Source organism: Mizuhopecten yessoensis, unplaced genomic scaffold (genome assembly GCF_002113885.1).
Source record: "Mizuhopecten yessoensis strain PY_sf001 unplaced genomic scaffold, ASM211388v2 scaffold1429, whole genome shotgun sequence".
In the NCBI taxonomy this organism is placed as follows: domain Eukaryota; kingdom Metazoa; phylum Mollusca; class Bivalvia; order Pectinida; family Pectinidae; genus Mizuhopecten; species Mizuhopecten yessoensis.
This window is the reverse complement of record NW_018404042.1, coordinates 209,335-237,122: the sequence shown is the minus strand read 5'-3', so window position 1 is coordinate 237,122 and position 27,788 is coordinate 209,335. Positions and strand designations below refer to the sequence as shown.

At 39.1% G+C, this 27,788-nt stretch overlaps 1 protein-coding gene across 2 annotated transcripts in view; it reads right to left on the bottom strand.

The window, feature by feature from the left end:
* The window catches only part of LOC110462101 (5-hydroxytryptamine receptor 1A-like), a 212,933-nt gene that overhangs the window by 25,439 nt on the left and 159,706 nt on the right, over positions 1-27,788 (bottom strand). The window contains exons 1-2 of one of the 2 annotated variants that reach the window (XM_021515943.1): positions 8,465-8,533; positions 7,908-7,983 (exon numbers count right to left, since the gene is read on the bottom strand). The gene's annotated coding sequence lies outside the window, so the exon portion shown is untranslated. Of the gene's footprint in view, positions 1-7,907; positions 7,984-8,464; positions 8,534-27,788 lie in introns of those variants that run through there. The other variant, XM_021515936.1, reaches the window with a different exon arrangement.

Genomic DNA, 27,788 nt, shown 5'->3' with positions numbered 1-27,788 from the left:
TGAATACCGCGTTCATTAAAATTCCACGAATACCTGCTACTGTGAAAACCGCGTTCACTTCAATTTCACGTAAACTGGCTACTGCGATAACCATGTTCATTTAAATTTCACGAACACTGGTTACTGTGAAAACCGCGAATCACCTGTATACAGTGCCATCTAGTGTAAAGCTAAGTCCAATGCCAGACAAATTACCTTTTTACTTAAACAATGTAAACCTGGTGAAATAAAAATTATCTATCAACCTATATTAGGCTACTTTGGTTACCAACATGTATTAGAGGCATCCTCGATATCTAGGGGTAACGCTCACATTCGCTCTCTACACCCCAGGAATATGTCATAGCAAAATCGAAGGCTCAATGTGCAGCACCTTGTGGATGAGACGAGAAGACTAGTTTGGTCCTTTGATGTACACCAAAAGAATCTCGCGGCCGCGTAGCGGTAAAAAATGACAGGCTCTGAATTTGGGCGTCGCTCCTTTGAAATCTTCAAAGGACAAGTATCAGCCTAGTGATTGGTCAGTTTTTTTTATTTGACACCATTTAAAAAATCGCGTGCCTTCATTTTTGCTATGACATTCCAGGGGTGTAGAGAGCGAAAGTGAACGTAACCCCTAGATATCGAGGATGGTATTAGAGGTAACTGCATGTGCAAATTGTCACCTCAGAAAACAGCTGTCACCCACGAAGACGATGAGTAGCCCGGGTTAACATTTTCCACTGTTTCCTTGTATTGATACGACAGCATAGCTCTTTTGAACATAATTCTTTAGATAATGTGTTTAGGCATAACAAAATTACAAAATAAACATTATATCATGTTACGTTTCAAGGTCAAACGAACACATGACTGTGTAACCCGTTACATCGTCATTAAACATCTCATTATATTGCCATGACTTTTCGTCTGGAATTTTGGCGTTTTAAAGGGGTTTATTATTAAATCAAAGGGAACATATAACGTAATTGTTAAAAAGGAAAAGAGACGTTCAAATACCTTGGCGGTAAACGAGGCGGCAAATGTAATGAGGGGCATATAAATATCGAGATTTACCTGAATATATTTTCAAGTGGTTTTACACTCTACATGCCTAATCGAGGGGCATCAAACGGAGGTTTTACTTTGCATTGGATAGGAACGTTATATCGAGGTTTTACTGTATATAAACGAGGAGCATTTGAGGATTGCAATATCGAAGGTTAGACAAGGGGCATTATATCGAGATTTTATTGTATGGGTTGTTATATCGGGGTTTTACTTACTGTAATCGAGGGGCATTATATTGGAGTTCCTTAACTGTATATAAAAATGAGAGGCATTATGTCGAAGTTTCCTTTTATATCGACGACTTCTGTAATATCCGAGGGCCGCTATGTCGAGCTTGTTTTCTTATTTTAATGAGAATCGTTATATCGACGTTTTACTTTAAACATGTTCTACTTGAGATATTTAAATAAAGAATTTCGAAAGAGAAAACATCGTTAAAAATACAACATTATATAAATATAACCAGTGAATACGACATTGATAGAGATACGGCAATACTTGGTGTTACAATCATGTCGGCTGCTTATAGAATATTCTTTTTTACGTTTGTTAATCTTTAAGTAAGTAAAATAAGGTATAAATAGTTTAATCTACATTGTATCGGGTTTTAACGTTTACGTGAAGTTTCTAGCGACAATAGCTGACCAGTCAGCTAGAACATGTGTTCAATAGATTACACAGATGTTATCACTGTCCTTTCAGATTAACCGAGACAGGAGTATTTATACGACAGAAGTATACGTGCATTACTAATAAACAGCTACTCTTACGATCCGAACGTTCAATATTGACAGCGATACTTACACACTATATATAAATACATGTACTTATGTTTATCAATGTTATTTTTGTGTACTAATTGACTCGGTAGCGTTCGAGTACAGTCATTCTTGTTTCACCTTCTACTACAGACAAACGCAGGAAAGCATTTTATGAAATGCAACCGCTGATTTCATTGCAAAATCATTTCGAGGTTGAAGTCGTAGATTGAATATCTTTATAAGATAGGTACCCGTTGATTGATCAGCTATTCATTAATTTATACTCTGATATGTGGTGACATCGGCGATGTTTTGTCAATAAAATCATTTTCATAGGAATGATAATCGGATAAGCCAAATGACTTAAATGTGTACGAATTAAGTCTCTCCCGAAAGGGTAAAGTGTGTAAGTTCAGTACAGGGAAGTCTCGTATGTAATTATGAAGTCTCGTATATAAAAGTGAAGTCTCGTGGGTAATAATGAAGTCTTGTTTGTTAAAGTTAAGTCTCTTTAATACAAATGAAGTCTTCTAGAGTAAAGTCTCGTATATAAAAGTTAAGTCTCGTAATGAAAATACGGTCTCGTATGTAGTACTGAAGTCTCCTATAGTGAAGTCCCGTATATAAAAGTCAAGTCTCGTGTATGATATACAGTCTCGTATGTAGTACTGAAGTCTCCTATAGAGAAGTCTCGTATATAAAAGTCAAGTCTCGTGTATGATGTACAGTCTCGTAACTGAAGTCTCCTACATGTATGGTGAAGTCTCGTATATAAAAGTCAAGTCTCGTGTATGATATACAGTCTCGTATGTAATACTGAAATCTCCTACATGTATAGTGAAGTCTCGTATATAAAAGTCAAGTCTCGTGTATGATGTACAGTCTCGTAACTGAAGTCTCCTACATGTATGGTGAAGTCTCGTATATAAAAGTCAAGTCTCGTGTATGATATACAGTCTCGTGTGTAATACTGAAGTCTCCTACATGTATAGTGAAGTCTCGTATATAAAAGTCAAGTCTCGTGTATGAAGATACAGTCTCGTATGTAACAATGAAGTCTCCTATAATGAGGTCTCGTACATCTTTATATTAAAGTAAAGTCTCGTATTAACAGGGAAGTCTCGATAATGAAGTCTCGTTTGTAAACGAGTGAAGAACCCTTGCGTTAATGCTAAGTTTACAATAAGAATCGGCTTGTTCGGTTTGATAAAAGGCGACTTAAGTGAATGAGTGGAAGTGTCGCATGGACCCTCAACTAAAGAAGGAAGAGGGAAGCCTTTAGTCCGACTGGAAAAGCAATAACTTAGCCTATAAATGGACAAACCCTACTTAGAGCTACTGCAATCACAGCCAAATTTAAAACAGGTGTAACTAAACTGGGGGTTTTCGGATTCAAAACATGTACTTAATTGAAAATGTGCTTAATTGAAAGTTAAGACGAAATCGGAGACGCAGTAATCGAGTTTAAATCTCATTAGTTGAAGAAGAGAACAGCGGATTTGGAGCAAGTATCCATTTTAGGGAAAGGAAAACAAAAACCGCCGTGTTCGAACAGGTCATCTTACAAACTTGTACAGAAACGTTCGGAGTCAAACATACAATTACAGAATCAAACAGCGGATTGGGTTTTGTTTAATTGTAAAGTACTGGACTCAAAATACCAGTAAACACTGAACTTCAAGCAACGGCGATAACGATCTTTCAGGGATCAATTTTAGGACGCTCATATGCAAATAAGCACCATTTCCGTCATCGAAATGAAACTTGTTTTGTTTAGAGGGAAATAACAACCATACTTAATGCAGTCACCAAATGAAGATACACTGTTAGAATTTAGCATGTGACAGAGCCGAAAGCGTCCTAGATTAGAGGGATCCGGAAAAGATTAACGATGACAAAAAAACAAGTCAATGAAAGTGCAGCTTGACGTCTAAACTAGAAACGTACACTGAAGTTAAATGACAGACGAAGTTCCACAACTGATGAATAATAGTTTGTCAAGCGTAATTATGACAGAACATTATCTTAGTCGATGAAACGTTTGTCATTGGTAGGTTATTGCTGTTCACACTAACATATTGTACGCGATATTTTAATTCTACAATTAAGAGAAAAACTTAATAAGTTAACCGACAGAGTCCACACTACATATTAATAATTAATTATAAACCGAGACAAATAAATTACATAGAAAATGTGAAACGACCCCACCCCCTAACGGGTTACTATTTGTGCCAGTCAAAATCTTTTGATAATTTCATAATCGATTATTATATTCTTTCATTATCTTTCAAGTTGAAATCAATTCAGCCTTGAAATCGCCCGAAGAGCCACAAGATGGGCGAAAGTACTAGAGAAATGAAGTATTCGGTGTTTTGTTTTATATATATTTATATAGATATATGATTCATAAAGCGAATCACGTGACCTGTAGCTTTGGTTCACGGAGGTTAAATGCAAATGTGTATAGAAACGTAATTTCAGGCAATTTGCACCCTGGATACCATTGCATACACCCCACAACACATGGAGGTAGATGCTGTGATGAACGAGACATACATATTTGTTCAGAACACCTACATACAAGCGACATACACACAATAGGTGATTATTTCTATTCTACAACATCACACGATTTTCAACCCTGCCCTCTGATATAGACAATTATATTCATTTTGCATACACAAAATTTTCATTATGGAATCATTATACAGGGATTAACGTTACCGGTATTGCAACTAATAACCCATCCTCGAAATCCAGGGATTACGCTCACTTTCGCTCTCTACACCCCTGGAATATGTCAGCCTCAATGAAGACTTGTTTGGTTCTTCGATGTACATCAAATGAATCTTGCGGTAGCGTAACAGTAAAAATGACAGGCTTTGAAGTCGGGCGTCGCTCCTTTGTAATGTCCAAGGGTGTAGAGAGCGAAAGTGAGCGTAACCCCTGGATATCGAGGATGCTAATAACCCAGATAGAGTAATGAAAATCCGAGGACACTAAAACTTTTATGTGGTAACGCTATTACACATAATATGTTGTAGAGTGTCTAGGTACCGAATGTAACTTTTTTTTTTCCGTTTGCAATTGCTTTGCCTTTCCATCATTTCATGCGAAAGTGTCTTACAGGGAGGTTCCCGTGTAGAACTAACACATCCTTAAAAGAGAACAAGGCTGAATTGAGTTTAACTAAAAAATAATTAACATAATAATCGATTATGGAATTATTAAAAGATTTTGACTGGCACAAATAGGAACCAGTTGGGGAAAATAGATTAGAATAAAGTTCACCGATACAAGGCTAATAAAACACCTTAGGTGTTACAAAGAAAATAACACTTAGACGCCGACAAATAACTCTCTGTCATTTACCCGTGAAACAAATGCATTGCATGTTCATCGGGTCAATGAGCGCAATGTCATCGTATAGTTCATGCATGTAGCATACACCTACATCTACAATGAATTATCTGGCTTTCTACGGTTCGCGATGTATCATCTAAAGTTATTGAATTTGAATATTAATTGCACTTATACACATTTGAAAGTAGTATACATGTATTATCATAATTATCAAATATTGAATTACTTTTTGCAATTAAAGAAACATGAATATACATGTTGCAGTGATCGAGTAAGTCTAACGTACTGGAATTTACATGAAATTCCTGGAATGTGAGAATGCATTGGGATAGAAGCAATCACTAGAATATTTAACAAAAGGAACTTGACCAGACAATTACAATGCCCCCGCAAAATAATATTAAACGCCGTGTTAGCCTTATTCTGGCAATCTTGCAAATGCCAGAGACTCGTACACCCTAAAAAGTGTGTTCCGAACGTGGCGTATCAAACCAGCCGTTCTGTAATTACACAAAATGATGCTCAGTCAGGGCCAGTTGCAATGGTTTTGAATTCGAAAATAAATGAATTAAAATTTTAAAAAAAGTCAATACAAATTGGACTAAATTGTCAAAAAAACATTCAATTTTTCAAACAAAAATTTGGATTTTGAGAGGAAAAACACATAGACTGAAGAGTGTGTCTGTTGACCTGGCAGTTACCGGGTCCTAGTGTTGTACCACTCTGTTGAAGAAATGTTAATTTAAATATAAGTATAGATAGACACAACACAACACCGGGTCCAGGGATCTTATTCGTCAGACACACTTACAAGTCACTATAGCATCCTCAATATCCAGGGGCTTACGCTCACTTTCGCACAGCGACAGCGAAAGTGAGCGTAACCCCTGTATTAAATCACTAAAACCATTTTGTTTGTATAACTGTTCTGTTTATGATCTGCGTGACTGCAACATGTATTCATGTGGATATATAAACCAACAGCAGTTCATGCAGAAATGACACGAAGATACATTTACATACGAAATGTATCAGCACCTCACAGGGGTTCTGGCAGAGTCAATATCCAGACGCGGGGAATCGTATTATTTTTGGCCATACGGCAAACCCTATATCGACACAAAAATAGATCATTAAGATGACCGATAGATAAAAGAAAGGATTAGTTAAGTGTGAAATGATATATATATATATATAGAATAAAAACAAATTTTTCAGATCGCCATGTAAATGTAAAATTAAAGTAGATGTAAAATCGTGCGTATTTAGTCGGAAAATGGCCTACCATGTTCTCCAGACCTAGCTATAGGAATTAGGCCAAACCTGCCCTAGGCACGGACGATCTGAAAAAAATGTTTTTATTCTATATTTTCCTTCGCAAGGACTTATATATATATATATATATGGGTCAAAGAAGTAATATAGACGGTAAAATCCCATATAACACTGGATCCTAATGGAGGTATGTCCGTATGATACGAATTACTTAAAATATTACATGAGGCAAAGAAGTAATTCCAACAGTGTGGACAAGTTTAGGTTGTCAAATTTTCGGAGCGATCCGCTCCTTTTTCAAGACACAGTGAAACAGAACAGTTACATGTACATCATATTACATGCTTACATCCAGAAGTACAAGGGAGCATTCTCTACATAACTACATCTGTATATATTTATACAGTGTATATATAACTATGTATGTGATATGATGGACTTACGTCATTATTTACGTTACATGTTGTGCAACAACCGGTCCACGCACGAGGCAGATTCTAACTACAACTACAAACAATGGTGTACTCAGGGCTTTGTAGCATCAGTTAATTGGTCCCAACATCAGTATTTTTACAGTTTTGTCGTGCGGAAAAAAGGGTTCAATAATTGTAAAATCGTGCGTATTTAGTCGGAAAATGGCCTACCATGTTCTCCATACCTAGCTATAGGAATTAGGCCAAACCTGCCCTAGGCACGGTGATAATGACAAAATGGCTATATTGGATAAACAGATACACTGTTTAAAACGTCCACACACAATAAGACGCTTAAACGCTTCACCAACCGCGTGTAATAGGTCTTTCCCAATATTATTTTTTTTAGCTTGCTATTGTATTTTCTACTTTCATTGAAAAAGATAACAATTTATGTAACTCTGTTTATTTTATTGTAATACACATGTTGTAAGGAGGTGCCACCAGAGACGTTTAACTTGTGCATGTGACGTCACGGTTATGTAAACACGTGTTTAAGTGATACATGTGACCTTAAATACCTGGCTGAAACTGGGTGACATATAAATGTATGACTTTGCATACCGTACCTGTCCAGGTAGACTCTCACTGTTGACACCTGTCCACTATATAACTACCCACGGCAAAATGTCATTAAGGTGACAACGATATTCAGTGAACGTTAAATAAGGTCAGCTGGTCAAATACGGTGACCATTTGCCCATCCGTAAAAACTCAAACCTTTGACCACGGCTAATTTCGACGACCACACTATACGTGTCCTGGAGTTTGAGATTACATTTAAAGGTAGGGGATGTATCTTATTCTATGATAATTTACATGTGGAATTTCTTAGCATCTCGGATACCCGAACATCCAGCCTACGGAAGGTGCCGGACTGGACATGCGGCGTTAGCTAGGCTACCATGTGTTTTTTTTATAGAAAATTATTTATAAATAGATATTATAGTATAAGTGAATAGAGAAGTGTTAATATGCTTACCTGGCAGATGTCTTATCAGTCACAGTAGTGGACGGTGATCACATTCGGCAGTCCGCAAAGTCGGGCTCGTTTCAATCTACAAGTAAATACACACATATATCAATGGTAGGCTTGCCATACACTTCGATACAATACACATCTGAGGGTTAGATCCTTCTCACTGGCTTGTATCTAATATTAACCATGCTTTGTCCAGCCAGCCGTCCTGGACGAGTGACCATACACACAACATCTGAAGATTTTTGCTGTATAGACCGGCAACTTTGGCGCTTGTATCCAATACACTCGATCCGACCGGGTGAATTGAGAATTTAATCTGCTTGCTATAAGTTTGATAACACTTACTTAATGGTGACATGCTGTGCAAACTTCATGTTTGTGTGTACTTTGGACATAGCGATCTAACAACTAATGTATAAACCATATATCAACATTATCGGTCAAGCACAAAAACGTCGCTCTTCATCTCTAAATTCAGAAAGGTACAACATAATAAAACATATTGATGAATTCACGTTTTCGTATGCGTTCGCTCAGGAGGAAGGCCTACATCATACCTTATTTTTTCTTGTTCAAGATTTAACCGTTAAGTTATCATAGGTGTTTGACCGCGGAATCTTGACCAGCAGCTATGACCAAAGACACCAACCGCTGGTGTACGTTACGACCACGAGGTTTGACTGTACTCCGAGGGTATTCTTCCAGCCTAGGATGACATTCCTGTGACACTTACAGTAGAGATGTAACTATTTCACAACGGAGTGCAGCATCCGCGGTTCGTAAAGGTCACATAAAGGTCAATGGACCGCATCCGGTCTGTGTGACAGACGCGCGTGCTACATATTTTTTTAATATTATATATGTCACATCTATATTTAAACACATTAAGTAGACATAATTAAGATAGAACTGTAAGTTCTGAACGGTTTCTAACATTAAGATGTATAACTTGACCGTGTCCTAAGTATAATATGCATTTTATCATATTATCTCTTATAAGTCCAAAAAAGGAAGATGCACCACCTATACCGGACCCCACATGTGTACGTGTACAAAGTGCGGTTAAAAAGGGAATCTAGCCAGCCGATAGAGTGCAGGTCATGTTTCATCTCAGCCGCGTTATCAACATATACACATATATACGTTAGGTCAGCCCAGGTCAGCTTTGTTTACTTAATGCAACTTGGACGGGTTCAAGTGATGTGAAGACAGGTAATTGACGACCCCCTTTACAGCTGTCCATTACAGGGTAAGGTTCAGAGGGGGTTCGCCCCCCTCTCATATTTATAATATCGCTGTGACCTAAAAGCTCATTACTTCGAGTAAAATTGTTCTTAGTTGTCACAGGCAATTTACACAGGTTTTTTTTTAAACATCTGACATCAAGCAGACCCCCTCCCACAACAAACCACACACACAGATTTTTCTGTTTAATTTTACTTTTTCTATCATTCTATTTTGCAATTCCTTTTAGCGTTATTAAGGCATTCTAATGTCCCATATTTTTTTCAATCAAACACCAGGAGCAATACAGAACAGAATTAATGCACCCACCCAGAGCTGAAGAGGCGCCAGTGCTCGACTAGGTTGAAAATGAATGTCGCCGGGAGTAAGGCAGACGATGTACGACCATTATCAGTGAAAACAAGAAGTAAACCCTGACACGTAACGACAACCTTGTTTAATCTGTAGATCAGGACGAACTTTATCATATCGCCGATATAATGTCACGATATCAGAACGTCAATCATTCACACGGCGTACATTTACTAATTCAATAATACACTGCAGACGAACTTTTGTGACAGATATATGTGAGCTCATAAAACAAAAATGGCCGACTTCCGGTCTAGAAATCTTGTAATACATATAAGACATTTGTTCGGAGGTAATGGGTTACATATAGCTTCGAAAGTTGAGGAGTTGGTAGAGTTAAATGACTGACTTGCGTTCTAACATTCTTCGAATTATAAAAGAAATACACTACGTCAAGAAAGTTGTTACGTCATATGACAAACTTATTTTATCAGTAACGTGACACCGAGAAAGAGCAGATTTATTTAACACCAATTTGACTAGAGAAAGTTCGAGGCACACGTGGTCTTTTATGTGTGATCACGTCTGGTATCTTCAGTGTATTTAATCGTTTAACCTCACATCGAAAGTGTGCCTTTCACATATCTACATAACGGATTCAAGAACGATAACATGAATGTTGAAATTAGATACGAAGTACATTATGTATATTGATCCTTTGTTTCGTCCTATACGAAGATCATCTATTTTTTATTCATTATTGTTTCTTCGATTCGACATTAAACGTTTTAATACGTAGTACAGACCTGTGATTGTATACGTTTCTCTTCAGAGACTATCGGAGAAACACTTCCGTTCTCCGTTCCCAAGTGACATTGTGCGCATGTCCGAAAGGGCAAGAATACGCCTTTTCTCAGCTCCCTCAGTGCGCCTCTCCCACAGGATAATGTCTTTGAATATTGATGAGAACCTATTTAAATTAATAGAGACGATGGGTTTTTGGTGACGGTTTTAAATAGTCTTTGGAGGAGAGCTTGCCACCCAGTTATTTGTTCTGCAATTAATGAGAGCCAAAAGGAATTAACAGTACACACGAATACGTTGCACGCGTAAAATTGGGCGGTTTCGTTGCCACCTTCTACAAAGCTTTGGCGAAAATTATTGACAATAAACTCGAGACATAACATTATTACCGCGAAATTGGTACAGCGCTGTAAACACCATTGTTTTGGGGAAATTTATGCCAGTGATATCGTGCACAAATTTAAACTAATTCATTCTAAGAAGAAAAAAATAGATGCATGGCTTCAATTCCTGCATAACAAAAATATCCTCCATCAAGCTTACCAGTTTGCATTTAAAAACTATGTTTCCTGTTCGGTTCGTTTTGTCTGAAGGAGGCTGTTAAATGGACCGTAAGATTACTTCATATTTATTTATTATACCTTGAAATAAGTGGATGCTTTTTTCCGAGTTATACAGGGAATGAATATGGATTTTTCCAGTGTTCATGCAAGTATGAACGGGGATAAATTTACTTACACACCACATGAACGGCCGTAGCGATCTTTATTGAATGGTCATGTGAAGATAATGGCATTTTAAATAAATAAGTGAAGGATCGATAGTTCAAATATATCTTGGTTGCTTATTTGGTTGCCCGGCCAGAACACAGGACCTCCGAACTCTAGCTGGACGCTCTACCAATTGAGCCACTTGATCATCGGCGATCAACCCAGTCCAGTTCCGCTACATTCTTCCCTCCTTTTTACAAGTATTTGCCAATTTAGACCACAATTTTTACAACTCACGTTCGGGTATCCCTTTTCAAGCGTGCGCCCAGTGCTTGAAACAAGGGTTGGACACAGGTACCACTGTAACAGGAGAGCAAAAATGCACAGCCAGACGAGGGTTCTAACCGCACTCTAGACGGAACTTCTTCCGATTGAGCTATCTGGCCGCCGACAATCAACCCAGTCCAGGCTCGCTTTACCAGTATGACCCTGTACACCGAGCATTGTGTATGATCTTCACTGACAGGAGATATATCTTCTTTCATTATTCAATCTTTAAATGTAAGCCCGGGGTCCAAATACCGCTCATCAAATAACGTAAAAATACTAGAGCAGCTCAACAGTTTTATTTGGGTACAAATGGTTTTGAGTGCTTATATTTCCCAAACATGTATATTTTAAAATCATGTTTACAATATTAATTCGTTTAAAGACGGTTTTTATTTTGCGTGCTCATATTGCCAATTTTAAGATTAATCCGAATGAAGCCAAGCCGACGATAAGGCTTAGCTAAACGACAGCGGAAAAGTACTTATCGAAAATCAGAAATATATATCTAAATTCAAGACGGTTACAGATATTTGATGGAGCCCGATATATACCATATTTGCTGTTTAATTTACTATACAGTGTCAGAAAATGCATAAAAATCTAATTTCATCTTAGTTATAGCATTTGTAGGGTCATAGACGAAGTGTCAGTGGTATCTAAATAGGGAAGGACAACTGTTTGTATGGAATGTCATATATCGCCGCCAGAGTCGTAAATCTAACTCAATCGGTTTAAATAACAACACAACATACAGGACCTGATCAATCCCAGTAAGACAGGTGTGTTTCTTCTGGCATTATCGAAAAACAGTTAAGAGGTAAGGGGATTAACGGTAGTACGGACCAATCGGCTGTAGCCGGGGGTCAGCATATGGGAGGGAATGGTCTTTCCGGATAACAGGGGTTCATATGGAGAGACTGGTCAGTTCCGGACAACAAGGGTTAAAATAGAGTTCGACTGGACAGTTCCAGACAACTATAGGGTTAAAAAAGGGATCGACCGAACAGTTCTGGACGGCTAAGGTGAACATAGGGATCGTCTGGTCAGTCCTGGACAACTAGAGTTAACATAGGGATCGACTGGTCAGTTCCGGACAACTCGAGTTAACATAGCGATCGACTGGTCATTTCTGGACAGCTAAGTTTACACAGGGATCGACTGGACAGTTCTGGACGGCTAAGTTTAACTTAGGGACCGACTGGCCAGTTCCTGACAACTAGGGTTAACAGTGGCATCGTCCGGTCAGTTCTGGACAACTAGGGTAAACATTGACATCGACTGGTCAGTTCCGGACAACTAGGGTTAACATAGGGATCGACTGGTCAGTTTTTGACAACTAGGGTTTACATAGGGATCGATGGGACAGTTCAGGACTACTAGGGTGAACATAGGGATCGTCTGGTCAGTTTTGGAAAACTAGAGTTAACATAGGGATCGATGGGACAGTTCTTGACATCTAGGCTCTACATAGGGATCGAACGAACAGTTCCGGACAATTAGGGTAAACATAGGGATCGTCTGGTCAGTTTTGGACAACTAGGGTCTACATAGGGATCGTCTGGTCAGTTCCGAACAACTAGGATGGACAACTAGGGTGAACATAGGGATCGAACGGACAGTTCCGGACAACTAGGGTTAACATAGGTCTCGTCTGGTCAATTCCGGACAACTAGAGTGGACAACTAGGTTTAACATAGGGATCGACTGGTCAGTTTTGGACAACTAGGATGGACAACTAGGGTGAACATACGGATCGAACGGACAGTTCCGGACAACTAGGGTTAACATAGGTCTCGTCTGGTCAATTCCGGACAACTAGAGTGGACAACTAAGGTTAACATAGGATCGACTGGTTAGGTCTGGACAACTAGGGTTTACATCGGGATCGAAAGGACAGTTCCGGACAACTAGGGTTAACATAGGGATCGACTGGTCAGTTTTGGACAAACAGTGTTAACAAAGGTATCGACTGGTTAGTTTTGGACGACTAGGGTTAACATAGGGATCGATTGGACAGTTCTAGACAACTAAGGTTAACATTGGGTTCGACGGGACAGTTCTGCACGACGGTGGTTCACAGATGCAGACTGACCAGTTCCGATTGACGTAGATCAGTCTGGACAGGTCAGTACTACGAGGTCGATATAGGAATGATATGACCAGTTTCGAAATATACGGACAACATGGGGATCAAATTATTAGTTTCAATTGGTTACATTCAGACGAAAAGGGTCATCATGGGGATCGGCTGGTCAGCAATTCAACTTGGAGATCGAGCGGTCATTCTGGATGACGGGAATCTGAAGGAGTTACGGACGAGACGAGATACAGCATGATGTTGACTGGTCAGTCCTTGACATGGTTTTTTTTTTTTTGGGGGGGGGGGGGAGGCGTGGCAGCAATAGCATCAGTATTAGTAACCTTTAACATATTCTTATTTCAATCAATCGGATATTCAACTATATTGTTGTATGATAATAATCAACCATATTTCCTTTTGTTAAAGTAAATTAATTAGTTGGACGAAAAATAGCGAAACCAATATGATAACCAATCGGATATAAGGAATGCGAACCCGTAGTTTCTAGTTTGTTCTGTAGTGTAGATTGTGTTGATAGCAGACATAATGTTAAATTAAAGTTAAAATAGCAAAGACATAACCAAATACCATGCTGACTGATGACTCTGTTATGTAATGTTTTCTTGGACCGTGTGTGCTCTAATGCTTCCTCGTACAAACTGAAGTAGCGTTTTATAGACAAAAATAAAAGCGATTACCAACGCTCATTAACGTATCGCATTTACTTCCAATTATCGTGGAGAAAAACTAAAACCCAAACCATAATTCATAATTATTTATTTGGCGATGTTATATTCCAATTTTTCGTCTCTGCCTTTAATTGCAATGTTTAAGCGGCTATTTAGATGAAATATTTCCCACTCGTTTACACGATATCAGATCAAGACCAATTAAGTCTGATGAATTTTACACGATAACAAGAAATTGTGAAAACCATATTAAACATAATTTATCTAAAAGGCATTACCGCTCGTTAGATTTTGACAGGTAAGATAAATGTTCAAATTTTCATCAAATTAAAGATGTTGGAAAGATTGTCAAGGATTATGACCATGTTGCAAAAAAAGAATGTTATCAAATTAAATTCCTCGAAAGCATAAATGTTTCTCTTGCTAACCAAAATCAAACGTTAATTGTATTTTAAAATCAGATTTCAAGTGCAAATCACTTCATCAAAATAATTACAAATGAAAGCTACAGTACATTACTTTTTACAGGTTTATTTTGTTAATATCTTGGCGTTAATTTAATGAAGTAATTTCCTTTGACTATAAAAGATATCAACGGTAATTTATATCTAAAGCCAGTTGATTAGCGCCTAGCACATCCCATTAATCAAACAATTTATCGCATTAAATGTGAATCGAATGAGGTTGACACTCTTAATGCAAAATACTATCCTTGACGCGTTCTCGTCATGAACAAAATTGATAAGGTAACACTTATTTTATAGAACGAATTGGATGATTGACAATTTATATTTCCCAGAGCAATAGATTAGTAACGCCGGTATTTCGCATGTTCCCAAGCTGTCGCGGGAATAAATTGACACGAATACAATAACCTGTTTCTCACACGAGATGTGCCGAGATCTGCAACAGGCGCCGACTTTCTTGGAGGCAACACCTACAAGATGTTGACAGTTAACTTGGTGTACGTAGCTGCTCTAGGAAATACCAAATCAAGGGTTCAAACATTAGGACCGTAACAGTCCGCTGTGGTAAGAATCAAACCTAGTGGTATTCAACTCTTCAAGCTTAAAGTTTATGATGATTTAAGACTTGATCAGTGTTCTAAATAGAATTAAAATAACGCGGTTTATGGTTTATGTAAACTGAATTCAATCCAATTACTAGTCCGCATAAAATGAAACAGTTCGCCAAAGGTTTTAAAATTGATTCTGGGTGTTCTTTTTCGAGATTTAATTGTTTTCATTTTCAAACTTGAATCAAGTCCAGTTCAGTTTAATTAAAGAGATTTGGGCAATCTAAAAGACCAAAACTGGACTGAAAGAAAATTGATCAATGTAGCTCCAACATAATGTCTCTGCGATCAACAGTTAGCATAACAGAAGAGGAAAACGAAAGAAGAAGAGGAAGAGTGGAAGGAAGGAAGGACTGAAGGAAGAAAAAGAAGACTGTTTAGAACCTTCCTGAAGAAAAAGAAGAAGAAAAAGGAGAAGTTTCACCTTATTTCACCTTACAAATTACTGCTTTCATTTAGGTACCAGCGAGTGCAGACTGTTTCCACCTTACCATGTCAGTAAAAAAACCACTCGGGACATTATCTGGAACATATCTACCCGAAGCGTGCTCGTAAATAGCAAATCTCATATAATAACATACAGTTGTTTCATGCCTTATCAGTCAACAGTCAAACTATTTTCCCGAGAAGTTAGGACCCATCAGATGAATTGTTTCCCGAGGCCGCAGGCCGAGGGAAACAGTTCATCTGGTGGGTCCCAACTTCGAGGGAAAACGGTTTTGACTGTTGACTGATAAGGCATGAAACAACTGTTTTGTTACTTGACCAATGAAAAAGAAAAAAGTTCCATGTCGAATGTGATGTTTACGACAGACGACCGTCAACAATCCCAGGGGCGTTTCTAGGATATTTGAAAGAGGTGGCGTAGATTCAAATCTTTCGCCTTTTTTTTTGCTAAAAACATAAAATAATTGTGAAATTTTAAGGTCTTTTGACGCTTTTGTTTTGACGTCGACATCTTTGACGATTTTACTATGTCACGTGGTCAACAACAATGGATATNCAACAATCCAGTACCAAAAACGCTTGATCATCGGGGTGCTTGTAATTAAAGGTGCGTTCGATTACCTTACACGTGACCAGTCAACAGTTTCACGTAAATTGTCTGGGAAACAGTCGAAATTGATTAATATGCATTTATATAGCGAGTCAGGTAACAACTATGTTTGTTTCCCGGGCGCCGCCTTGTAAACCAATCTCAATTACATTGTATTTCAGCAACAGCAGACATATCACGCTAACAATCCGATGTGAAGCAGTAAGAACGCTCCTACAGCAGAAGATGGAAAAGAGGAGAAGGAAAGGAGGAAGAAATCACACTGAGCTTCATGGGTTAGATACCGCGGATATGTTCTGAGGACGGCAGCATTGATATTCGCTTTTATCTTGATGGTCTGGTTCAAGCTGAGAGACAAGCTTTATCATAAACGTAATCCTTAGAATTATTAATCATAGCACTGATAGGCATTTTGAAACAATATGATCAGCTCACCTTAAGTGACGTCACGATCAAACGAACATAAGTCGATAACTAAATGAGTGTGAGAGTACCTACGTACTATGTATCATGCGATTGTAAAAGTTATGACGTCACAGTACAGTTCCTAGTCTCGCTGCTATGCCATTCCCATTTTCTACGACTACCCTCACGTGAGGCTTCTCACAATTGAGTAATAACACTTTGCAGATGTCAGTTTCAAACATTACAGAAATCAAAACTGATTAAAGTTTGCTGAGTGTGATCGTATTAATTGCTAGAAGTAATCGGATTGGAGAGATGTCCCGCATAGTCGCGCGAGAACTGGCATTGATGTGAAGGCGCGATGCTATTGAAATTGACATCGATCATATAACAGTTGTCAATCAAACCTTCACCTCCCATAATCCTACATACTTCCGTCTGTTCAGCAGGAGCCAATGTCTACATTGTGTACCGCGTGGCCCTTTTAAAGGGGCCCTAGTAGGGGTATTTCTAATCCAAGAACCTATTCAGACATGTTCTAAGAACTAATTAAGTAATATAGCAATTTCCTCAATTCATGTCAACAAAATGTAACGTGGTTAATTCACTCACCCCCATAGGCGCCCCCTACGTATACGTTGGTATTAAAACATGCACAATATATTTACGTATACATCCTAATCCTCATTCGTATAAAGAGAAATGACACATGTTGTGTTTATATACAAATGAATAACTAGATTCGGAACCAAGCGTGAAAACCTGTTATATACCCCGACCGTCTTAAAGCTACAGTCACCTTCAATATATATATATACCGTTATAGACAGCCGCTTTATAGAAAACCGTGGCGTGGTTGTGAATGGAACATTTATATACCATTACGAGTCAGACGAAGCGGAGGTTCTCCAGGGGCTACGAGACACGGTCTCCATTGAACAGGAGGGTCATGTGGGGTAACATGGTCTACATGGAACGGGAAGTTCACCAGGAGGTTTCGCGAGAGATATCTAAAGTGTAACGGGAGGGTACTCGGGTTTATCTGTGGCACAACCCAAAACCGGGAAATTTAATATTTACATGTATGCATGTACCCGGTGTTAAAAGCGTTCTAGGCATTGTTTTAGGTTTTAGAACCATTAATGTCTGTAATATATATAGAGCAAGGGCGCAGACCGAGCCCCTTTTACACCTTACTGATCATAAGGAAGTTATCGCATCAAGGACAATCTTTGTTTGGAATATTTTCTCTTTTTGGAATGTTTTTGATTCTAAGCTAACATACAATTCAGCCCTTCTGTGATCATCCCCACTGTTGTTTATCGTCATTTACCGCTTAATATTTTTGAGTCACTGTCGTTGAAAAGCTTGGAAAACTATTAACTATTCATTGTCAACTGTTGTAGGGGAGGCAACTCGCATTTCAGTATGATTGGTTTCACTGTTACTAACAAATTTAAATTAATTACGGGGAAATGCGTTAATTACGGGCATTAAGGTCGGGATATAGGTACTGTTTCAATAGTGATGCGGTGGACATGGTCGTCTGATGCAACAGACATATTATATAATATTCAGTTCATCAAAGTTTTAAACCAACGATTTCTTGACATCTAAACTGCTATACATATTTTAATAAACCTACCTCAATTTCCTTCTTTCTCCAATCAAACTCCCTAGACGACCGGATTTTGATATAGACAATCGTTAATACTTCGTCTGAGACGATACAATATTGATACAGGGTGTTTAGTCAATAGTATCCTGTTGTCATGGCGATATTTCAGCTATTTCCATCAGATATGTCGATGATTTACAGATTGGTTTGATCTCGAGATGACCCCCATAATACCCACGTCTGACATTTGTTATTCAACCCGATTTACTGTTTGACATATGAGACGTGAACGGTCACACGCGCTGATCTTACACTCTATATTAATACACTGAACCAATTTCATATATACATATCTATTGATTTAGAAATGGTTTTATACAGGGAGCACCTAACGGGGAGTGTTTGAACCCAATTCGCCCTATCCGATTTAGTCTGATAGACTCGTGGTGTATATGGAGACGGATACAGTAATAATGGCTGTGATTTTAACATCATTTGCTATTGAGATGACCTCGTCTGACCGAGATAAAATTGGTAGTGAATCGGCAAAATAGACCTGAATACCGTTTATGACGTCATGCAAATTTTGACTGCCATCTAAAATTCAGTCGCCGTTATATGACGTCATGTTCATTGCCTTTAGGACAATGATGTGCTCTCTGTTATGACATGAAATTTGAATTGCACTTTCCAGTACAAAAAATGATAATGTGACGTCTTAGACGAAATCCTGAAGCCCTCGTGGTTTCCCGCCATTTAGTTTTCATTGCACTGCAACTGAAGAGACTTGACAAAGATCGCTATTTCTTAACCAAGCACAGCCTTTAATGAACCATTTGTTTGCAAGCAAATTATTCATCTCTTTAATTAAATCATGTATTCAATCTGCCGAGGGCCATTTATTAACGACATCTAGTGATTTACCCTCCGGCCCTCACTTGACGTCGGTCTTCGCGCCTTTTATAATGCACGCCACCTAGTGGTACTTCCTTGTATGAATTTAAACAATCAGGGTGTTATCAAAGGGAACCATAGCTTCGCGTTTTAACACATTTTTTGTCTTGATATGCGCTTCATCACCATCCCATGTACAAGACCAAACACCGTATAGAATATTAGAACATTTCCGTGATGTTCGATATGACACGTGCTGACACACGCTCGACCCCCAAACATCCTATGGAAACTTTCGTTACCCCTACAAGCTCTCGTATAAAGTTTCTCATTGATTATGTATGAACGTGAGCAGAGATCTACAGAATTGACGGCAGCAGAGGCAACGCTAAGCCAACACTCATTTATTTAAATTAAAACATGCACTTTCGTTGCTATCTCCGAGAAGTTGCGTCTCCCGATCCAGTCTGTAATCCTTCTATACATATATGTATGCCTTCAGGAAAACACCAGCGAAGTTTTCCATAGAGTGGGGTCCGTCGACTGTCCAGGATATAGACTGGCGGTAACGCCATACACAGTACACAAACACTGTCCGAAGCTTGACAGGTTGTGACGTCATTCAAAGTCAACAAGGTCTCTGACGTCATCGACATGGGCACCATCGATGATCTTGGGCCGTATTCTTGAAACCGTTATCAGATTCACACTCGGAATCTGTGTCCCAAACCAATTTCTGCTTCCAGAGCTAAATTATTCAACTTTCTAATTTCTTTCAGTGATTTGGAAAAATCATGCAAAGACTTGAAGCTGATTTTTTTTAACCAACATTAGGTTTTACTTTTTAACTTCAACACATTTTACATATTACAGGAATGTTTGTTTCAGAACAGAATTAAGGCTCGAGCACGAGAATGGATCCATGATTATTGGCACTTGAAGTTTGTGACGTCATACAATCGCAACAAGCACCGTCGCCGTCGGTGATCTGAACGGTCTCTACCGCCACACAGAGCATACAAACACCGCCAGGGATCTGGGCCTTTATTCATGAAATAATTTTCATGCTCAAGGATGGAATCTTTGCCAAAACCAACATTCTTGTAAGTCGATTAAATAATTTGACACGATGAAAAAGTCAAGTGTTAACATTGAAAACGGTGTTCGGGTTAAAGTCACTCCACCTGTCTCCCACATCACCGACAACTGTGAACTGTATTGATCAACATAACACGAAATTGGAATTGAGCACAGACTCTGTGTTTGAGCATGAGAACGATTTCAAGAATGCATATGCGCCCTGGTCCCGTATTCCGATGAAACTGTTCTCATGCTTATACTCAGAATCTGTTCTTTTGTCAAGTTTCTTGTTTCGGTGATATTAAGACACCCATTTTTTTTAAGGAATAATTATGAATAGACATTAAGCAAATTAACGTTTGCAATGTTTAAAATAGGCCTTTGATGTTGTAAAATGATTGAAACCAGTAAACATTAAAAAGGTTTTGAGCACAGAATACATGCTTGAGCATGAAAACGGTTTCATGAATAGGGGCCCAGGACTGTCAGTGACGTCATGCAGTTTTTACAGGAACCGATAGAAGTCTATCCTAGACATCCAGGGGTTACGCTCACATGTCATAGCAAACTCGAGGGCTCAATGTGGATCACCTTGTGGATGCGACAAGAAGATTAGTTTGGTCCTTTGATGTACATCAAAAGAATCTCGCGGTCGCGTAACGGTTAAAAATGACAGGCTTTGAAGTCGGGCGTCGCTCCTTCGTAATATTCAAAGGACAAGTATCAGCCTAGTGATTGGTCAGGGTCTTTTTACCTGACACCAATCAAATAGCAAGCCGCATGCCTTCATTTTTGCTATGACATATTCCAGGGGTGTAGAGAGCGAAAGTGAGCGTAACCCCTGGATATCGAGGATGATAGAAGTCCAGGTCATCTCGATCGTAACCCTTCGGACTTGCTTCCAGCAAAAAAATCTGAAAGTAAGACCCGAAGTGTTTTGAATAAAGTCCGGGTAACGTAAAAGGACATACATGATAGCACGGTCCCGACACGTAACTATAACATTCTGAACACGTCCGGACTGTCTTATCAACACAGAAATTTTATCGATTTCTTAACAAAATGTTCTCTGTAAGTTTGTACAGTAATTGCATGTTATTGTTGTAAAATCACAAAACACTGTCACATAACGGAAATTAGAAATAAATTCTTAGACTCAAATAGTCGGTTAATATATATAAAGACACGCAGGATTACAAACACTGACCTTCTACAGACAAGGGACGTAACTTGTTAACTTCAGGAAACAATTCGTACAAAACCAGGCAGAGTTATGTCCCTTAGAAAACAAACGGAGACGCCATGCTATACCACGACTGTATGTTTAATAATGTTTATATAAATATGTAGTAATGTAAATCATACGTTAGTTCCCATAGATTGTCAGCAAAGATAAGTTCAATAGACTTGCACGTGTAGTGTTTGCAGGTTGTAAGTGTGGCTGTGTTAAAGGGCAAACACAACTAAAACATTTACTATATATTATTACTAAGCTTTTGAGCTAATAATATCTGTAACACTTGAAGTTCAACCCTGGTGACATACCTGAAAAAGGCTTCAAAGGACATTTTTTGGCGGATTTAGTGGCATAGAAAAGCGCTACATGCGTCTGCTTTTGACAACCGGAAGTTAACAAGGCAAATCGGTGAAGTGGGACGGAAACACCCCCTGACTTTAGACCCTATATCAATCCGCCATTACGTATTAAAATCTACTAAAATTATACGTAACATTTGTCGGCAATTACTCTTTTAAATTACTCATAGGCACTGTATTTAACCGGAGCAAATTTTAGGCAGGGATTACAATCGTATGAAACACTTGCTGATTGGCTGATTTAGTGGTGTGAGTCCTTAAAGTCAGTAATGAAAAGATAATGTTTTCCGGAAGTAGATTTAATACGGTTCTATTAATAGATAATCTATGACGTTTGATGTTTAAAGTTACATGTAATAGTACATGTTATAAACGAAATATTATACATACATGTAACATTCGATTATTATAGCGCAAGTATTCACATCATTCGTGTTTAGATTCGTTCACAAAAGATCTCGTCCAATCTCCCTCGACTGATTAAGATACACTGTGAGGTAGTGCCTTTGTCCTACCAGATGTAATGAATTCGGGTATTGGAGTATTACTGTAGCATTATAGGGGCTTCTACTAGAAATTCCTTTTATGTATTAAACCATAGTCTACTTTTTATTTTCAGCAAAGCTCAACATATTACAGTAAATAGCACTCCGTCTATATTGGGCTAAAGCGTTTTCTCATTCCTCTAATCACCATGGTAACATTTGTTTTAAAATTGAGAACGGAACAGACATTGTTTGCACGTTGACAGTGTGTCGGTACAGACATTTTATCTCACGTATGATGTCCAGTCATCAGAACTGAGATTACGACCAATATATATATATATATATACGTACGTTCCCAAACGTTGTTCATCGATTTATCGTAGCCGAAGCAATTTTGAGCTTGATATACGGTTGTCCACTAAGACCGCGCTAGGATCGGCAACCGTCTGTCGGAAGATGATTAAAACCGGATGGTGGCCGGGATAAGGTCTGACCGGTCCAAAATGTCACTAAGAGGGCGGCACAGGAATGGATGCGAAGTGAATGTCAAGGATACAACACAGCATAAAGGCTATATTTATATTACATTTTATTAAGTCCAGCAAGCGAACCTACACTTTTCAACCCGAGCGGGATAAGAGTCTCAACTTTGGTTTTGCTTACTCCTTCAAGCAGCCACAATATCGACAAAAAAATTAGATTAAAATCAAGACGCTAATAACAACCATTATAAAAATACAACATCTATGGATCCAGAGAGAGACAGTACAACGTGGACCCATGGTACCTAACACCAGAGACAGTACAACGTGGATCATTAGTACCTAACACCAGAGAACACCAGAGACAGTACAACGTGGATCAGTAGTACCTAACACCAGAGGTACAACGTGGATCTATGGTACCTAACACGAGAGACAGTACAACGTAGTTCATTGGTACCTAACACCAGAGTCAGTACAACATGGTTCATTAGTACCTAACACGAGAGACAGTACAACGTAGTTCATTGGTACCTAACACAAGAGACAGTACAACGTGGATCATTAGTGCCTAACACCAGAGACAGTACAACGTAGACCATTAGTACCTAACACCAGAGACAATACAACGTGGACCCATGGTACCTAACACAAGAGACAGTACAACGTGGATCATTAGTACCTAACACCAGAGAAAGTACAACGTGGATCTATGGTACCTAACACCAGAGACAGTACAACCTGGATCCATGGTACATAACACCAGAGACAGTACAACGTGGACCCATGGTACCTATCACCAGAGACAGTACAACGTGGACCCATGGTACCTAACACCAGAGACAGTACAACGTAGACCATTAGTACCTAACACCAGAGACAGTACAACGTGGACCCATGGTACATAACACCAGAGACAGTACAACGTGGACCATTAGTACCTAACACCAGAGACAGTACAACGTGGACCCATGGTACCTTAACACCAGAGACAGTACTACGTGGACTCGTGGTACCTACACACCAGAGACAGTACAACGTGGATGATTATTACCTAACACCAGAGACAGTACAACGTGGTTCATTAGTACCTAACACCAGAGACAGTACAACGTAGATCATTAGTACCTAACACCAGAGACATTACAGCGTAGTTCATTAGTACCTAACACCAGAGACAGTACAACGTGGATCATTAGTAACTAACACCAGAAACAGTACAACATGGTTCATTAGTACCTAACACCAGAGACAGTACAACGTAATTCATTGGTACTAAACACCAGAAACAGTACAACATGGTTCATTAGTACCTAACACCAGAGACAGTACAACGTGGATCATTGGTACCTAACACCAGAGACAGTACAACGTGGATCATAAGTACCTAACACCAGAGACAGTACAATGTAGCTCATTAGTACCTAACACAAGAGACATTACAACGTAGATCATTAGTACCTAACACCAGAGACAGTACAACATGGTTCATTAGTACCTAACACCAGAGACAGTACAACGTAGATCATTAGTACATGTACCTAACACCAGAGACAGTACAACATGGTTCATTAGTACCTAAAACAAGAGACAGTACAACATGGTTCATTAGTACCTAACACCAGAGACAGTACAACATAGTTCATTAGTATCTAACACCAGAGACAGTACAGCGTGGTTCATTAGTACCTAACACCAGAGACAGTACAACGCGGATCATTAGTACCTAACACCAGAGACAGTACAACATGGATCATTAGTACTAAACACCAGAGACAGTACAACATGGATCATTAGTACCAAACACCAGAGACAGTACAACGTGGACCCATGGTACCTAACACAAAAGACAGTACAACCTGGTTCATTAGTACCTAACACCAGAGACAGTACAACGGGGATCATAAGAACCTAACACCAGAGACAGTACAACGTGGTTCTTTAGTACCTAACACCAGAGACAGTACAACATGGTTCATTGGTACCTAACACCAGAGACATTACAACGTGGATCATTAGTACCTAACACCAGAGACAGTACAACGTGGTTCATTAGTACCTAACACCAGAGACAGTACAACGTGGATCATTAGTATCTATTACCAGAGACAGTACAACTTGGTTCATTGTTACCTAACACCAGAGACAGTACAACGTGGATCATTAGAGACAGTACAACGGGGATCATTGGTACCTAACACCAGAGACATTACAACGTGGAGCATTAGTACCTTACACCAGAGACAGTACAACGTTGATCATTAGTACCTAACACCATAGACAGTACAACGTGGACCCATAGTACCTTACACCAGAGACTGTACAACGTGGATCATTAGTACCAAAAACCAGAGACAGTACAACGTGGATAATTAGTACCTAACACCATAGACAGTACAACGTGGACCCATAGTACCTTACACCAGAGACAGTACAACGTTGATCATTAGTACCTAACACCATAGACAGTACAACGTGGACCCATAGTACCTTACACCAGAGACAGTACAACGTTGATCATTAGTACCTAACACCATAGACAGTACAACCTGGACCCATAGTACCTTACACCAGAGACAGAACAACGTGGATCATTAGTACCTAAGGATGATTATTACCTAACACCAGAGACAGTACAGTACAACGTAGACCATTAGTACCTAACACCAGAAACAGTACAACGTGGATCATTAGAGACAGTACAACGGGGATCATAAGAACCTAACAGCAGAGACAGTACAACGTGGAGCTGTTTTACCAAACGCCAGAGACAGTACAACGTGGAGCATTAGTACCTTCCCCCAGAGACAGTACAACGTGGATCATAAGTACCAAACACCAAAGACAGAACAACGGGGACCCATAGTACCATACACCAGAGACAGAACAACGTGGGTCATTAGTACCTAACACCAGAGATAGTACAACTTGGTTCATTTGTACCTAGTACAACGTGGATCATTAGTACTTAACACCAGAGACAGTACAACGTTGATCATTAGTACCTAACACCATAGACAGTACAACGTGGACCCATAGTACCTTACACCAGAGACAGTGCAACGTGGAGCATTAGTACCTTACACCAGAGACAGTGCAACGTGGAGCATTAGTACCTTACACCAGAGACAGTATAACGTGGATCAGTAGTACCTAACACCAGAGTCAGTACAACGTGGATCAGTAGTATCTAACACCAGAGACAGTACAGCGTGGATCATTAGTACCTAACACGAGAGACAGTACAACGTGGATCATTAGGACCTAACACAAGAGACAGTACAACATGGTTCATTAGTTTCGTACCTAACACCAGAGACAGTACCACGTGGATCATTAGTACCTAACACCTGAGACAGTACAACGTGGATCATTATTACCTAACACCAAAGACAGTACAACGTGGATCATTATTACCTAACACCAAAGACAGTACAACGTGGATCATTATTACCTAACACCAAAGACAGTACAACGTGGATCATTATTCCTAACACCAGAAACAGTACAACGTGGATAATTAGTACCTAACACCATAGACAGTACAACGTGGACCCATAGTACCTTACATCAGAGACAGTACAACGTGGATCATTATTACCTAACACCAAAGACAGTACAACGTGGATCATTATTACCTAACACCAAAGACAGTACAACGTGGATCATTAGGACCTAACACAAGAGACAGTACAACGTGGATCATTATTACCTAACACCAAAGACAGTACAACGTGGATCATTAGGACCTAACACAAGAGACAGTACAACGTGGATCATTATTACCTAACACCAAAGACAGTACAACGTGGATCATTATTCCTACCACCAGAGCCGGTCCACCGTGGATCATTAGTACCTAACACCTGAGACAGTACAACGTGGATCATTGGGACCTAACACCAGAGACAGTACAACGTGGATCATTAGTACCTAACACAAGAGACAGTACAACATGGTTCATTGCATTGTGAGAGACACAAGAACAAATATATCAGGTAGACATGCAGTACAAATTTTAACCCGGAAGGAATGCTAAAGATAGTTCTGAAATAGGAGACAGAAAATGTAGTGCTTGGTTGGCAAGCCTCTTCACGAAGTCGCATCGTTGTATTTCTCGTTTTTGTTATGACATTCATTGGAATCCTGAAACTAATCAATAACTTCCACGAAAATGCAAGAGGTTCAATTTATTTGAAGAAGTTCGAGATTGTAATGCATAGACCGCGCACGGTGTCTTAAACTTGAATATCTTTTCCATAACAATCGGATTTGATTTTATCAGAAAAAAACCCATTACTGTAAGCCCTTACAAGTAATACTGGGGACGTGAGACGAAACACTTTGACTGTATCACGAAAAATCAATTTTGCTATCAATATTTCATTTTCGGCTCCTCCACGAACTATTTAAAGCTGTTTAAGCGTAATTTATGTATAAATCAACAATATCCCATAACGGCCATATATCAATAAACACGCCAAATTATTGGCTTGTTTACTGGGTCTCGACCAGTTATCAGGGTGTTCCAGCAGTCGTGAATGGCGCAATAAACAATATTTACGCAGACGTGCTTGACGAATGTTTATTTTAAAAGCCTTGAAAGTGTTTAAAGAATACTAGGAAAACAAGTATGATTATCTGGCAATTTTAAACAGTCTAGGCAATGCAAGTCACACGTGCATCACGATAGCTGATCTGGACCAAGTTCAACGGCAGTGATACTTAAGGATCCCTGTCCCACTGCACTGTGGTTTTACGGTAGCCTCCCCTTAAGGTTGTTTTGAGTGGACTTCCACAGATCACGCAGTTCAGTCGGTTAGAGCGACAGTATACCAATCTTAAGTCCAGGGTTCGAATCCCGGCAAGCCCTGATGTGGGTTTTTTTAACATTCAGAACCCTGTCGTTAGCTTTACTTTATTTATTTCATCCGAATTTTTTTTCATAAAACCCCCGCAGTGGTTTTCTTTCCAGAAATGATTTTAACCTAGCTATTATCCTACAGGAAAACACGCCCATTGTATAGTCACCGTTGT